This window comes from Bos taurus, chromosome X (genome assembly GCF_002263795.3).
Source record: "Bos taurus isolate L1 Dominette 01449 registration number 42190680 breed Hereford chromosome X, ARS-UCD2.0, whole genome shotgun sequence".
NCBI lineage: Eukaryota > Metazoa > Chordata > Mammalia > Artiodactyla > Bovidae > Bos > Bos taurus.
Window position 1 is genome coordinate 33,833,296 of NC_037357.1, and position 13,851 is coordinate 33,847,146.

The window sequence follows — 13,851 nt, forward strand, 5'->3', positions numbered from 1 at the left end:
GTGGGTAGCCATTTCCTTCTCCAGGGGATCTTCCCAACCCAAGGATCGAACCCAGGTCTCCTGCATTGCAGACAAATTCTCTACCGTCTGAGCCACCAGTGGCTTCATTAAGTTTCTACTATTGGTAATTATCTGTTAATATTTGTTGCCCATTTTTAAGTTCTTTGTCTTATTGATATTATGAGTTCTTTATTAATTCTGGATATTAATATTTAGAAGTTATATGCATTGTACATACCTTCTGCTGATCTGTAGCTTTTCATTATGTTTTTTTTGTCTTATATTGAATAGATATTTTACATTTTATTGTGATAAAAATTATCGTTTTTTTATGGTTTGTGTTTTTGTGACTTGATTAAGAATCCCTTCCTTCATTTGAGGCCATAGTAATAGTCCCTATTTTTTCTCATGAAGATTTAAAATTAAAAAATTTTTATATTTAGAACTGTAACTCACTTGATATTTATTTTTGTACTTGGTTTGAGATAGAGATATATACATTTATATTTATATTTGTTTTTATGTGGATAACCAATTTTGTCCATATCATTTACTGAGTGGTTCTTCCTTTCCTCATTGATCTGTAGTGCTATCTCTGCTGTATGTCAAGTTTCCATACACAGTTCGATCTGGTCTGAACTCATTCTACTGTTCCACTGATCTATTTGTCTATCCCTGTGAAATATCACATTGCCTTACAGCTTAATAATAAGACTTGATATCTAGTAGGGAAAACCTCCCATCTTTTTTTCCCCAATATTTTGATGTTTATTTTCAGCCCTTTGCTCTTCCACATGAATTTTAAAAATAAGCTCCCTAAGTGTCATAAAAAACAATTGCTATTTTGAATGAAAGCCCATTGAATATATAGAGTAATCTGGAGAATTTATATCTTTATTATATTGAGGTTTTGCCTTCATGAGCATAGTATAGATTCCTATTATTTAGGTAATCTTTTATGGGTTTTTAAATAATGTTGTAGACTCCTATCTATAAATATCTCTCATGTTTTGCAATTGTAAATGGTATATTTTTAAATTATATTTCCTAATTGTATGCTGCTATCATTTGCTTTCTAACCTCGTCATCAGGCTCTTACATTTATTATTCTGCTAACATCACTCTCACTTACAGCTCCTAACTCAAAAACTCAAATGGACACATTTCAAGCCTTAATATTTGTGCTTTCAAATATTCTTGACCACTTCCTTGTTCTTGAAACAACTCTTTCCTCCTTTGCCTCATAAAACCATGTTCCTGGTTTTTTCTTCCAATTTTTGGTCAGTCTCCTATATAAGTCCTTACATTTCATGCTGAATTTTTGTCTTCTAGGCTTCTGTTAGAGTTCGCAGGTGGCACCAGTGGCAAAGAATCAACCTGCCAGTGCAAGAGACGCTGGAGATGCAGGTTCAATCCCTAGGCTGGGAAGATCCCCTGGAGAAGGAAACGGCAACCCATTCCAGTATTCTTGCCTGGAGAAGCCCATGGACAGAGGAGCCTGGTGGGCTACACTCTTTTCTCTGATCATGGGAGAGCTGATCATCTCCCATGGTGTCTATGACTCTATCTATGAAGTAAGTCTATATAAACTTCATCTTAAACCTCTATCCTGAGATCCAGACCCATAGATTCAATCACCTATTGGAATCATTCAACATATCCAAAACTGAACTCCACACCTGTCCTCTCAATCTGCCTTTCTTCTTGTATTTCCAACATCAGTGAATAATTTTGCCAGTCACTCGGGTGCTCAAACCAGAAACTCCGAAGTCATTCTCATCTCCTCCATCCCCTTCATTTCAGCACATTGCACTTTAATACAGCAGTCAAAGTGAACATTCTAAAATGCACTATGATGATACTTTCCTGATTAAAACTCTTCCATGTTCCCTGTAATTCGACTTCCATGTTCCACTTTTGCTTATGTTAACATGGCTTCTTACTTTCATTTATTCTGTCCATTAGCCAACAAATCTTTATCAAGTGCTCACCACATGCCACTAAGATCAGTGTTGGGGATATCACAGTGACCAAGTCAGACAAAAATCCCTACCTTCTTGGGCCTCACCATTTGAAAAGAAAGTAAAAAAGTAAATGTGAAACTAGTGAGAGTTGTGTAGAGAGGTGTACAGGATGCTATGGGAGAACGATGAAGGGGCTGGAGATGACTGCTGATGAAAACTGCCCTGATGGTCTCCCAGCCCAGCTCAACAGAAGGTAGGATAGCCCCTCATCCCTGCCAGAGAGATTCGGTTTGTCCCTCCTGGCATTCCATATAAACTTAACATAAACACACACAAGATACCAGGAACAGTTCTCATAATTTACAAACATATTAATTCAAATGTATAAAACCAAGATTTACCATTCAATAGACATTGATGGTGTTCCTTGTTTGTACCATGCAGTATTCCAGATGAATAAGACATCATTTCTACCTCCACAGGGTTCACAACCTTGTGGATTAATTATGGATTCTTTTAACTAGAGATGCTTTTGGTCCTATGTTTCTGTATTTTTCAAATGTTCTATAATGAGCATTTGTTACTGTAACTATGGATAAAATAAACTTTATTAAAATTTAGAAAATAAAATATGAAAAAAGCAACTTATATGGTTTACAGATATCTGCCAAAACAGGTCATTTTTCAAACTGATCTTAGAAGCTCAATTTGTTGTGGTAGCCTGTGCCAGTGCCATTCATAAATCCCCAGTTTCCAGCCTGTGGTTTTTAGTTACCATGGAAAAGTACAAGGCAATTCGAAATATACCTTGAAGACTTTATGTAAATATGGACTCTTGTGTGCAACTCTTGAGAAATAAGAGTTCAAGAAAATGATATGAAAAACATCAAGCTATCAAGTACACAAGAACAATATTTTGTCTCTTTTTTCATACGAAGAAAAGAATTAGAATAAAAGTAATCACTGTAATTATTATAGAAATGGGATGGGAAAGAATATAAAGCAAAGATGAAAAGAAATCATTGCATAGGAGAGGCAGAGAAGCCCTAAAGAAAAGGAAAAGAAATAAAGGGGGTAGGAGCAGGGAGAGGGAAGGCAGAGATGGGCTAAGAGTTGTTACTATTGAGAAGTAGACACCAGGAAGACTCTCAAACAGATGCGTGAGGACTCTGGAGGATGGAGGAAGGTGTCACAGTGTGTGTTGAATGTGAAAGTGAGTGAGTAAATGTCAAATCATCTAGCTTTAGAGCTTGGGGAGAAATCAAGAAAGATGAAGAATCTATAGCAAAAGAGAGGGTACCCAAAGGCAGTCTGTTGAAGCATGGGGTCACAGCAGTGAAAAGGCATTGAGCCCTGTGCAAGGCACTGGGGATAATGGTGGGTCTAGCAGGTGGGAATCACTTATCTTTCAGAGATGGGAAGGGTGAGCCACTGTGCCAGGCATTGGGGGGAGGCTGCACACTGGGATAAGGTCTGGAAGTTGCAAAGAGGTTTCACACTCCACTCCCTAAATCAGTAACTGTTAGGTCCCCTTAACTCTCCAAGAGGTGGTGAGCAAACTGTCTGCCCCCATTTTACAGGTGGACAAACTGAGAATGGTAACATGGCTTTCCGTCAGAAATCTGAGTGCGTCAACCCTTCCCCTGCACACACACTTATCTCAAAATGAATTGACCCTGAGAGGAACCACACATGCACTCACATAATTAACCACTCACCAAAGCATAGCCTAGGGAGGGGATGTATTCAAGTCTCCTCACTCCAAGCCTACCCCACCATAACCACACACACACACACACACACACACAAAGGGAGAACTGACCCAGATCCAAACTTGAGTTCTCCTGGGCCTAGACTGGAACTAAGGTTGCAGTGTGGGTTCCCTCAGACAGAAAGCACAATTCCCCAGGGACTGAAGGAGCCCCGGAGGCATCTCTTGAAGAAACAGGGCTGTTCTGAGCTGCCCCCTTTGGGCTAACTGCGGGCTCAGGACATCGAACCTCTGGCGACCTGAGAAGAGAATCTGAGCAGAGAGGCCTGGTACAGGGCTTCTAAGTGTCTCCTCTGTGTTTATTTGGGGTAGGTGGAAGCACAGATTGCAAGCTTGGAACATTTTACCTATTTGTTGAGAAACGAAAAGCCTTGCTCAGAGGTGTAGGATGTCACATTCAAGGTAAGTGCAAGGAGAAGGGCAGGACCACAGGGCCAGGGTCCATCCAGTGGGCATCCATGGTCTGAGACTATGGAGAATCTGAACATACTGGACAAAAGACTTTGGAAAGAAGAAAGCAAACTATTTTCTTATTTTTGCTTGAAAACCATTTGCCCAATAGCCTTGCCTCAACAGCTCTGTCCTCTCACTTTTTTTCCCAAGAGTAGGATGAGAGGGATCCCAGCTAGGAGAGGAGGACCAGAGCCCTGCAGTCCAATTCTAGTCCAGTCGCTGAGCCTTTGGTTGCCATTGTGACCTAACACCTCCAAGCATCCCTTTCCTCCTCGTCAAATGGGACAGTCATGCCCACCCCTTAGGGTTGTTATAAGGACAGGAGAAAACGTGTTGAAGTCCCTTTGGGCTTAAAGAGTACTGGGGCAGGGCCTTTAGAGCTCCTGGCTCCAGGGAGGTGGGGAAATTGAAGTCCAGCCTGGGAGGCACTTGCCCAGGCTCATAAAGGAAGTCAGAGGCTGGATGTGGACACATGAACCTGGGCTGGGTGTCCAATGCCTGGGGACATTGAGCAGAGCCCTGGGCTCTGGAGGCCTTTGCGTAGCCCTGAGAGTGCAGAGCCAGGGTGGGGCTGGGCAGCTAGGGTGTTGCCAGGGCAGCTGCTCCCAAGAAATAAACAGCCACTGCCAACAAACTTCCTTTCCCTGCCAGGGATGGAAATGAGAGAACTGGGCTTCAATTACCTATTTCAGGCTCCAAAACATTCAATGGTCTTCAGGAAGTAAAGGAGCAGCTACTTTCTTTTGAATTGAAGGAAAGAAACAAGACTTCAAGACATGGTCAAATGTGCAGTCTTACTCCCACTGGAGACATAGACTTGACCCCACCTTCTTAGCTGAGAGGAAAGGACATGTCCAAGATGACAGCATCCTGTGACAGACAACGGGCACAGGCAGCTCAACTGCAAAGCTCTTATTTCCTGAGTCTCAGCCCTCAGAGAGGAATGTCACTGTGTCATGCAAACCCCACTATGTGACACCCAGAATCCCAACTGTCCTTTGTCTGGATAGTGTTGGATTTTGGTCTCAATGATCATAAATGCATATTTATTGGCTTTTTTTGTTTAATAAATAAAGAAACAAACTAGGTATGGAGCAGTTAAGATAATCAATTCCAATCTACATGTCTTCCTCCATTTGTATCCTTAACCTCAAAGGTCCCTGTGCCCCAGGGACCTGCTTTCAGAAAGATTTCCACAGATCCTTCTTAGGCTGGTGTCCCCTGCCCAGAGATGCTCCCAGCTCCACAACCTGCTACTTGGGCTGTCTTGGTACCTTCCTTGGGAAGCAGCAGCAGCAGTGTCTCCATGATCGCCACGCTTCGATTTTACAAGGTTTTGTACATACTAGGTCATGTGATCTCTCCACAGCCTGGGGTGGGTGACAGAGTGGGACTCATCAGTCTCAGTTTACAGAGGAGGAAATTAAGACTTAGGAAGATGAAAGAGCACCAAAGCACTCTGTGTAGGGGGAGAAGATAGAAGTCCAGCTTCCAACAGCATCCTGCATTCTTGGGAATGCTAGAACCACATGGAGATTCCAAATGACTCATCTTTTGTTGTTGTTACTGTGATCAAGGTGTCCTTGGAATCCCAGTGAATACTACATGCTAAAACAATGCCTTGATATCTTCACACTGAAATTTTCAGACCTGTGTTCATAGCAGCATGATGTACAATAGCCAGAAGGTAGAAGCAACTCAGGTGCCCAATGACAGATGAATGGGTAAACAGAAAGTGGTCTGGCCATACGGTAGAATATTATTTGACCTTGAAAATGAAGGAAATGATGACTGCTACAACATGGGTGATTCTTGAAAGCATTATGCTAAATGAAATGTCAGGCACAAAAAGACAATACTATATGATTCCACTAACATGAGGTCCCTGCTGCTGCTGCTGCTGCTGCTAAGTCGCTTCAGTCGTGTCCGACTCTGTGCAACCACATAGAGGTCTCTAGCGTTGTCAGATTCATAGAAGACAGAAAGTAGAATGGTGTCGGTGTCAGGAGCTGAGGGAGTTGGTGTTTAATGAGTACAGATTTCAGTTTAGGAAGATGAAAAGAGATCTGGAGGTTGGTTGCACAGTGATATGAACATACTTAATGAGCCTAAAATACACACTGAGTGTCCACATCTCTTTCTTCTTACTCTTATATCACTCCCTGTTCAAAACATTCAGTGGCAATTCACTTCACAGAAAATAAAGGCCACACCTCTCAGCTCAGTCTACAGACTTCCCCACCTCTTTTCTGTTTTGTGCATCCAGACTATTTGCCTTTTCTAGGCCCCTGCCTGGGAGAAGGCAATGGCACCCCACTCCAGTACTGTTGCCCGGAAAATCCCATGGATGGAGGAGCCTGGTAGGCTGCAGTCCATGGGGTCACTAAGAGTCAGACACGACTGAGCGACTTCACTTTCACTTTCCACTTTCATGCATTGGAGAAGGAAATGGCAACCTACTCCAGTGTTCTTGCCTGGAGAATCCCATGGACGGAGAAGCCTGGTAGGCTGCAGTCTATGGGGTCGCACAGAGTCGGACACGCCTGAAGTAACTTAGCAGCAGCAGCAGCAGCAGGCCCTTGCCTAGGAAGGTGAGGGTTTGGGGGCCATTGTTGTGGAGCTGAAGCCCCTGCTCTCAGCATTGATGTTGTGTACACTCACAGAAGCCCCTGTTTTGGGTAGTGACTACTTTCCTCAATTGTCCCTGGTATCTCTTGGCCCAGAAATCCTCTCTTTAATCCTCTCCAGAGCACAGTTTCTCCATGCTTCACTTGCAGAGGTACCGAGGAAAGCCTGTTTTTGAGCTGAATGAGGATTCTGTGACGTAATAAACTGGGTCTCAGTCTCCCCACGGTGGCCTGGATTCAGCCTCCTCCACTCTGCTTAGTCAGCTACCCCTGGTACATCTCTCAGTTGCTATGCTGGTCTCCCTTTCTGTTCTTCCTGCCATTTTGAATTTATTGTTGAAAGTGTTATCGAGTCCAAGCTCTCTCTGCTTGCCACACAACAGGCCAATAAATCCGGGAGATGAGGTGTTGAGGCAAAGAATATTGGCTGACAGAGAAGATGGCAGAGTAATGTCTCAAAATAAGCATTTTATGGGAGTCTGGATGGCAGGTTCTTTTATAGAACAGAGGTGGGGGAGAGGTGAGGAAGCAAAGTAAAAAGGCCATTAATCTTGTAAATATCTCCTAGAATGTCAAGCCTCAGTCAGGGGTTGGGTTAATTTCTTCCTTCCTGGCATCCACAGGTAAACAAGGCCCTGAAAAAAGGTGCTTTAGTTTAACATTCAGGCAGAGGGGTAGGATTCTCTGAGGCAGGCCATTATGTATGATTATAATAACAAAAGTAATGGAAAGCAAGTCAAAGAAACAGTTCCAACACGTCAGAATTGACTTCTCCCTGCAACCAAAGGCAACAGTGAGATTGATGTTCCTGACTATTCCACCATCTTTACCTGAAGCCTGAGCTAACTAGGACCTGGCTAACAGAAGCCAAACAACAGAAGCCAAAAGGAAAGCATTTCAGACAGAGGGAGCCGCATTAGTCAGATCTGGAAGCTATGTAACAGGATGGTGTTTGCCGAAAACCTAGATTGTGGAGGGCTGGTGCTCTACTAGTTCCCTATGATGACCTGCCTTTGACAACCTCAAAGTTGGTCATGAGGGGCTTGGTAAGATGGGATGATGTCCAGGAGGGCCAGTTCTGTACTGTGCTCTGCAACGCATGTATTCAGGGACCAGGAGCGCCTAGAGGCTGGTGTGGTTTGAGCTCCAGTTACAATACTAGCTGGACCATCAGTTCTGGAACAGGAGCTTCTGTCTGCTTTGATGGGCCTGGTTGAATTAATCAAGCCATAATCTGCTGCCTTTGCTTACTTGAAATTTGACATTGAAAAGCTTTTTTTTTTCCTGACAATATCTCCATTTAGGATTGCTTTGTTGAACAGATAGCCATGAAATTAGAGAAATGGTATAAAAGGCAGCAGGAACGATACATACATTGTATGTTGTCTTCACTGCAAAGTGAGACTATTAGGCATTGGCAGCAGCCATGTGAACAGGCCCATTCAGTTCTTTTTTAATTCCTGAATCTTGCGGATTCCTTTGTGACTCATCTGGTAATAAATTCACCTGCAATGTGGGAGACCTGGGTTCGATCCTTGGGTTGGGAAGAGCCCCTGGAGAAGGCAAAGGCTACCCACTCCAGTATTCTGGCCTGGAGAATTCCATGAACTGTATAGTCCATGGGATCACAAAGAGTCGGACACGACCGAGCAACTTTCACTTGTGGATTAAACATAACATAACACAGCATTTCAGACATGACCAACATAAATTTTTTGAATTTAATTTTTATATTGAAGTAGAGTTGATTTACAATGTTGTGTTAGTTTCAGGTGTATAGCATAGTGATTCAGTTATACACACACACATACAAACTCTTTTCAGATGATTTCCCTTTATGGATTATTAAAAAATGTTGAGTATAGTTCCCTGTGCTATAAAGTATGACCCTGTTAATTATCTATTTTATATATAGTAGGGTGTATATGCTGATCCCAACTTCCTAATTTATCCCTCTTCTATCCCTCTCCACTTTGGTAACCATAGGTTTGTTTTCTATATCTGTGGGTTTATTTCTGCTTTGTATGTAAGTTCATTTGTATTATTTTAAAAATATTTCACAGGTAAGTGATATCATATGATGTTTGTCTTTCTCTGACTGACTTCACTTAGTATGATAAGCTCTAGGTCCATCCATGTTACTGCACATGGTGACGCTTCATTCTTCTTAATGGCTGAGAAACAGCAAGGAGAGATAAGAAAGCCTTCCTCAGTGATCAATGCAAAGAAATAGAGGAAAACAATAGAATGGGAAAGACTAGAGATCTCTTCAAGAAAATTAGAGATACCAAGGGAACATTTCATGCAAAGATGGGCTCAATAAAGGACAGAAATGGTATGGACCTAACAGAAGCAGAAGATATTAAGAAGAGGTGGCAAGAATATACAGAAGAACTGTACAAAAAAGATCTTCATGACCCAGAAAATCACGATGGTGTGATCACTGACCTAGAGCCAGACATCCTGGAATGTGAAGTCAAGTGGGCCTTAGAAAGCATCACTATGAACAAAGCTAGTGAAGATGATGGAATTCCAGTTGAGCTATTTCAAATCTTAAAAGATGATGCTTCAAAAGTGTTGCACTCAATATGCCAGCAAATTTGGAAAACTCAGCAGTGGCCACAGGACTGGAAAAGGTTAGTTTTCATCCCAATCCCAAAGAAAGGCAATGCCAAAGAATGCTCAAACTACCACACAATTGTACTCATCTCACACGCTAGTAAAATAATGCTCAAAATTCTCCAAACCAGGCTTCAGCAATACATGAACCATGAACTTCCAGATGTTCAAGCTGGTTTTAGAAAAGGCAGAAGAACCAGAGATCAAATTTCCAACATCCTCTGGATCATTGAAAAAGCAAAAGAGTTCCAGAAAATCATCTATTTCTGCTTTGCTGACTATGCCAAAGCCTTTGACTGTGTGGATCACAATGAACTGTGGAAAATTCTGAAAGAGAAGGGAATACCAGACCACCTGACCTGCCTCTTGAGAAACCTGTATGCAGATCAGGAAGCAACAGTTAGAACTGGACATGGAATATGTATTTTTTTTGAATTACAGTACTGCCCAGATATATGCTCCAGAGAAGGCAATGGCAACCCACTCCAGTACTCTTGGCTGGAAAATCCCATGGATGGAGGAGCCTGGAAGGCTACAGTCCATGGGGTTGCAAAAAGTCGGACACGACTGAGCGACTTCACTTTCACTTTTCACTTTCATGCATTGGAGAAGGAAATGGCAACCCACTCTGGTGTTCTTGCCTGGAGAATCCCAGGGATGGCGGAGCCTGGTGGGCTTCCGTCTATGGGGTCGCAAAGAGTCGGACATGACTGAAGGGACTTAGCAGCAGCAACAGCAGCAGATATATGCCCAGGAGTGGGATTGTTGGGCCATATGGTAGTTCTATTTTTAGTCTTTTGAGGAACTTCCATACTGTTCTCCATAGTGGTTGCACCAATTTACATTCCCATCAATAGTGTCAGAGGGTTCCTCTTGTCCAGACCCTCTCCAGCATTCACTGTTTATAGATTTTTTGATGATGGCCATTCTGACCAATGTGAAGTGATACCTCATTGTAGTTTTTATTTGTAATGCAATATTTTTAAAAGTTCAAGGCAGCAAGCCAAACTATACCTGTGAACTGGCTGCCTATTTTTGTGAATGATATTTTATTGGACACAAGGCCAGGGTTAGTGTGAACCAAGTGAGGCATGATTCTGCAAGTGCAGGATTAGATCCTGCACTTATCTTAAACTTTGGTGTTTTGCTCATCATGCATTTTTTGCATTCATTTTCATTTTCAGCACACTGCATTAAAATATTATTTATCTGGATTCTGGAGGCTTTGGGTGCACTTTTAAATTTTGCACCTCAGGAGAGTGCTTCAGTCACCCCACCTTAATCCAAAGTCTTCCCTCCCTTTCTGCAAGCCACATGATCATGTAAAAAGGGGGCTACAGGCACGGGCCTCCTTAGTCAAAACCATGGGCTTTCCCTGACCCATAATCAAAAGGCACAAATTAACCCCTCTTCAGAAACAGCTAAGTGAGCAGAGTATTGGATTATGACTCTTGCCTGCATATGTTACTCTTACTATCCATCCATCAATCTTTCCTTTTTCCTTTGTTATAGCCAAGTCCCAGCTGAAATTAAAATTTGGACTTCCAAGCCATTAAATACCTAGATCAAAGCTTAACTAAATTATGACATACACATTAAATCCAACCTGAGAGATAGACAAATGGGACAGTTTGAGTAGTATGTGCGTATATACAGATGTATCCCCACCTAGCTTTTTGGCACAAACTAGCTTAAAGCTCAGGTGAAATCCCATCTCTATGTCAAAATTTTTGAATTTATGGTATCTGACTATTTTCTAAAGAGATTGGGCCTCCTGAAAGTATGGTTCTAGCAATAAAAACCTACATTCAACTCCCATAGAGCTCAATTTTCATTAACCCATGTTGTACCAAAGCAAGGCCTTGGAGCTAGAGTTAGAGGATTTTCACATCCCTTGCTATGAGAACAGTGGCATAATGAGGTTAGGACCATTGGTGCATCCCATACACGAAAGAGCTGATGGGCCTCCTAAGACATCTAGAGAGATCTTTAAAATGTCAGCTTCCAATTAAAATAAATAAACTAATTTAAAAAATAGATTAGAAAGGAAAAAAAGGTGCCTGATAATATTTGCAGTGATGGAGATACAGCCTTTTCAGAAGGCACACAATTGCTTTATCAGCTTGAATGATTTCCTTAGTGCCATTGGTACTCCTGCCAGGAAAATCCCATGGATGGAGGAGCCTGGAAGGCTGCAGTCCATGGGGTCGCTGAGGGTCGGACACGACTGAGCGACTTCACTTTCACTTTTCACTTTGATGCATTGGAGAAGGAAATGGCAACCCGCTCCAGTGTTCTTGCCTGGAGAATCCCAGGGACGGGGGAGCCTGGTGGGCTGCCGTCTATGGGGTCGCACAGAGTCGGACACGACTGAAGTGACTTAGCAGCAGCAGTCTACTAAGTAGACTACATAAGAGGAGCTTTTTTAAAATTTATTTAAGCAACTTATCTAATGAGCAGGGTCGGCTGGGTGCTGTGGAAACGCAGCATGTGATTAAAATACACCAGCAGAAGAAAACCTACTAAATGAATTGTTGGCAGCTCCTCCCCCAACAATCTCATTATGTCTTTGTCCTTCCTCACAGTAAAACTCTAGCTGCAAACTGGGTGCAGTAGCATCAGGGGATGTCATGCCTTCTGACGGCTCCCAGAACCAGGGCCAGTGGGGTTCACTGGGGTTTCAGGCCCCAGGGAAGGAGGACAAGGACAAGCTTCATCCATGCATGGGCCAGGCTTGGGGAATATCTCAGAAACACTTAGAAAGACGGAGCCCGGCTCAAGGAGACCATCAGGCCATGTACACTGGGGAAGCAGAGTATTGCTTCTGAGGCTACCAGACAGGCACCTGTCCCTGTGAGTCAGTTCCCTCAGTTCGCTGTGACTGCCGTAAAGTAGTTCCACTTGTGGTTTAAAACGATGGAGCTTTATTGACTCGGTTCTGGAGGCTAGAAGTCTTAAGTCAAGGTGTCAGCAGAGCCATGTTCCCTCTGAGAGCTCGAGGGTACAATCTTTTCTGGCCTCTTCCCCCTTCTGTGGCCCCGGGGCAGTATGTGGCTTGTGGCTACATCACTCCAGTCTCCACTTCCATCTTCCCAACATCTTCTCCTGTGTGTGCCTTTTTCTCTTCTGTCTCTTATAAGGACATCCTAAATCCAAGATGATCTTATTCTGAGGTCCTCAATCACACCTTCTTTTCCTGAATAAGGTCACATTCATGAGTTTGGGTGAATGTGACCTTTTGGTTGTTGTTGTTTAGTCACTAAGTCATATCCAATTCTTTGTGACCCCATGGACTGTAGCCCACCAAGCTCCTCTGTCCATGGGATTTCCTAGGCAATAATACTGGAGTAGGTTGCCATTTCCTTTTCCAGGGGATCTTCTCGACCCAGTGATCAAACCTGAGTGCCCTGCACTGGCAGGTGGATTTTTTACACTGAGCCACCAGGGAAACTCTCTCTTTTAGAGGGCCACAATTTAATTCACTCCACCCTAGATTTTGAGTCCCCCGATAATCACACATTTCTCTGTGGGGAGGATGAATCAGTGTAGTGTAGTAAAGCAACACAGACCCTTGTAGAGTGTTCAAAAGCCTTGTGGAAGGAGCTTCTGTGTAGCACAGGGAACTCTTCCTAATGTTATATGGCAGCCTGGATGGGAGGGGAGTTTGGGGGAGGATGGATACATGTATATGTATGACTGAGTCCCTTCACTCTTCACCTAAAACTATCACAACATAGTTAATCAGTTTTGCATGCTAAGCTACTTCAGTCATGTCCAACTCTTTGCAACCCTATGTACTGTAGCCTTCCAAGCTCCTCTGTTCATGGGATTCTCCAGACAAGAATACTGGAGTGGGTTGCCATGACTTCCTCTAGGGGATCTTCCCAACCCAGGGATCGAATCTGTGTCTCTTACGTCTCCTGCATTGGCAGGCAGGTTCTTTACTACTAGCGCCACCCAGGAAGCCCTATGGAAAAGAAAAAGCTGAAAAGCCTTGTGGAGAATCGTGAGCACTGCTCCATGGCTTATGATGTGAAAAGAGGCCAAGTGCTCAGACCTTGCAAGACAATTAACCTTTACGTGAAGGTCAGCACATTTGTCTTCCTTCCATTTGTCTTTATATCTGAGTTTTCACAAAGGACTTGCTTCAGCCACCTTTCCGAGATTCAGCTGACTTTTTCCTGGGGGATCAGTTTTAGGAGACCAGTCCCCATGGATCAGAGCATATCTCCTTTGAGTGGTGTCCTGGTCCTTCAGCCATGCTCACAGAGACTGGCACAGAGCAAGCATCAAGAAATGCTTGTGGAACATAGAATGAAGAACTGAAGAAAGGGAAGAAAGAAGGCAGATAGGAAGATGGGCAGTCTCCATTTGTCCCTCCCACCATCAACCCTTCAAGTACAGGTCCTTCCTAGTA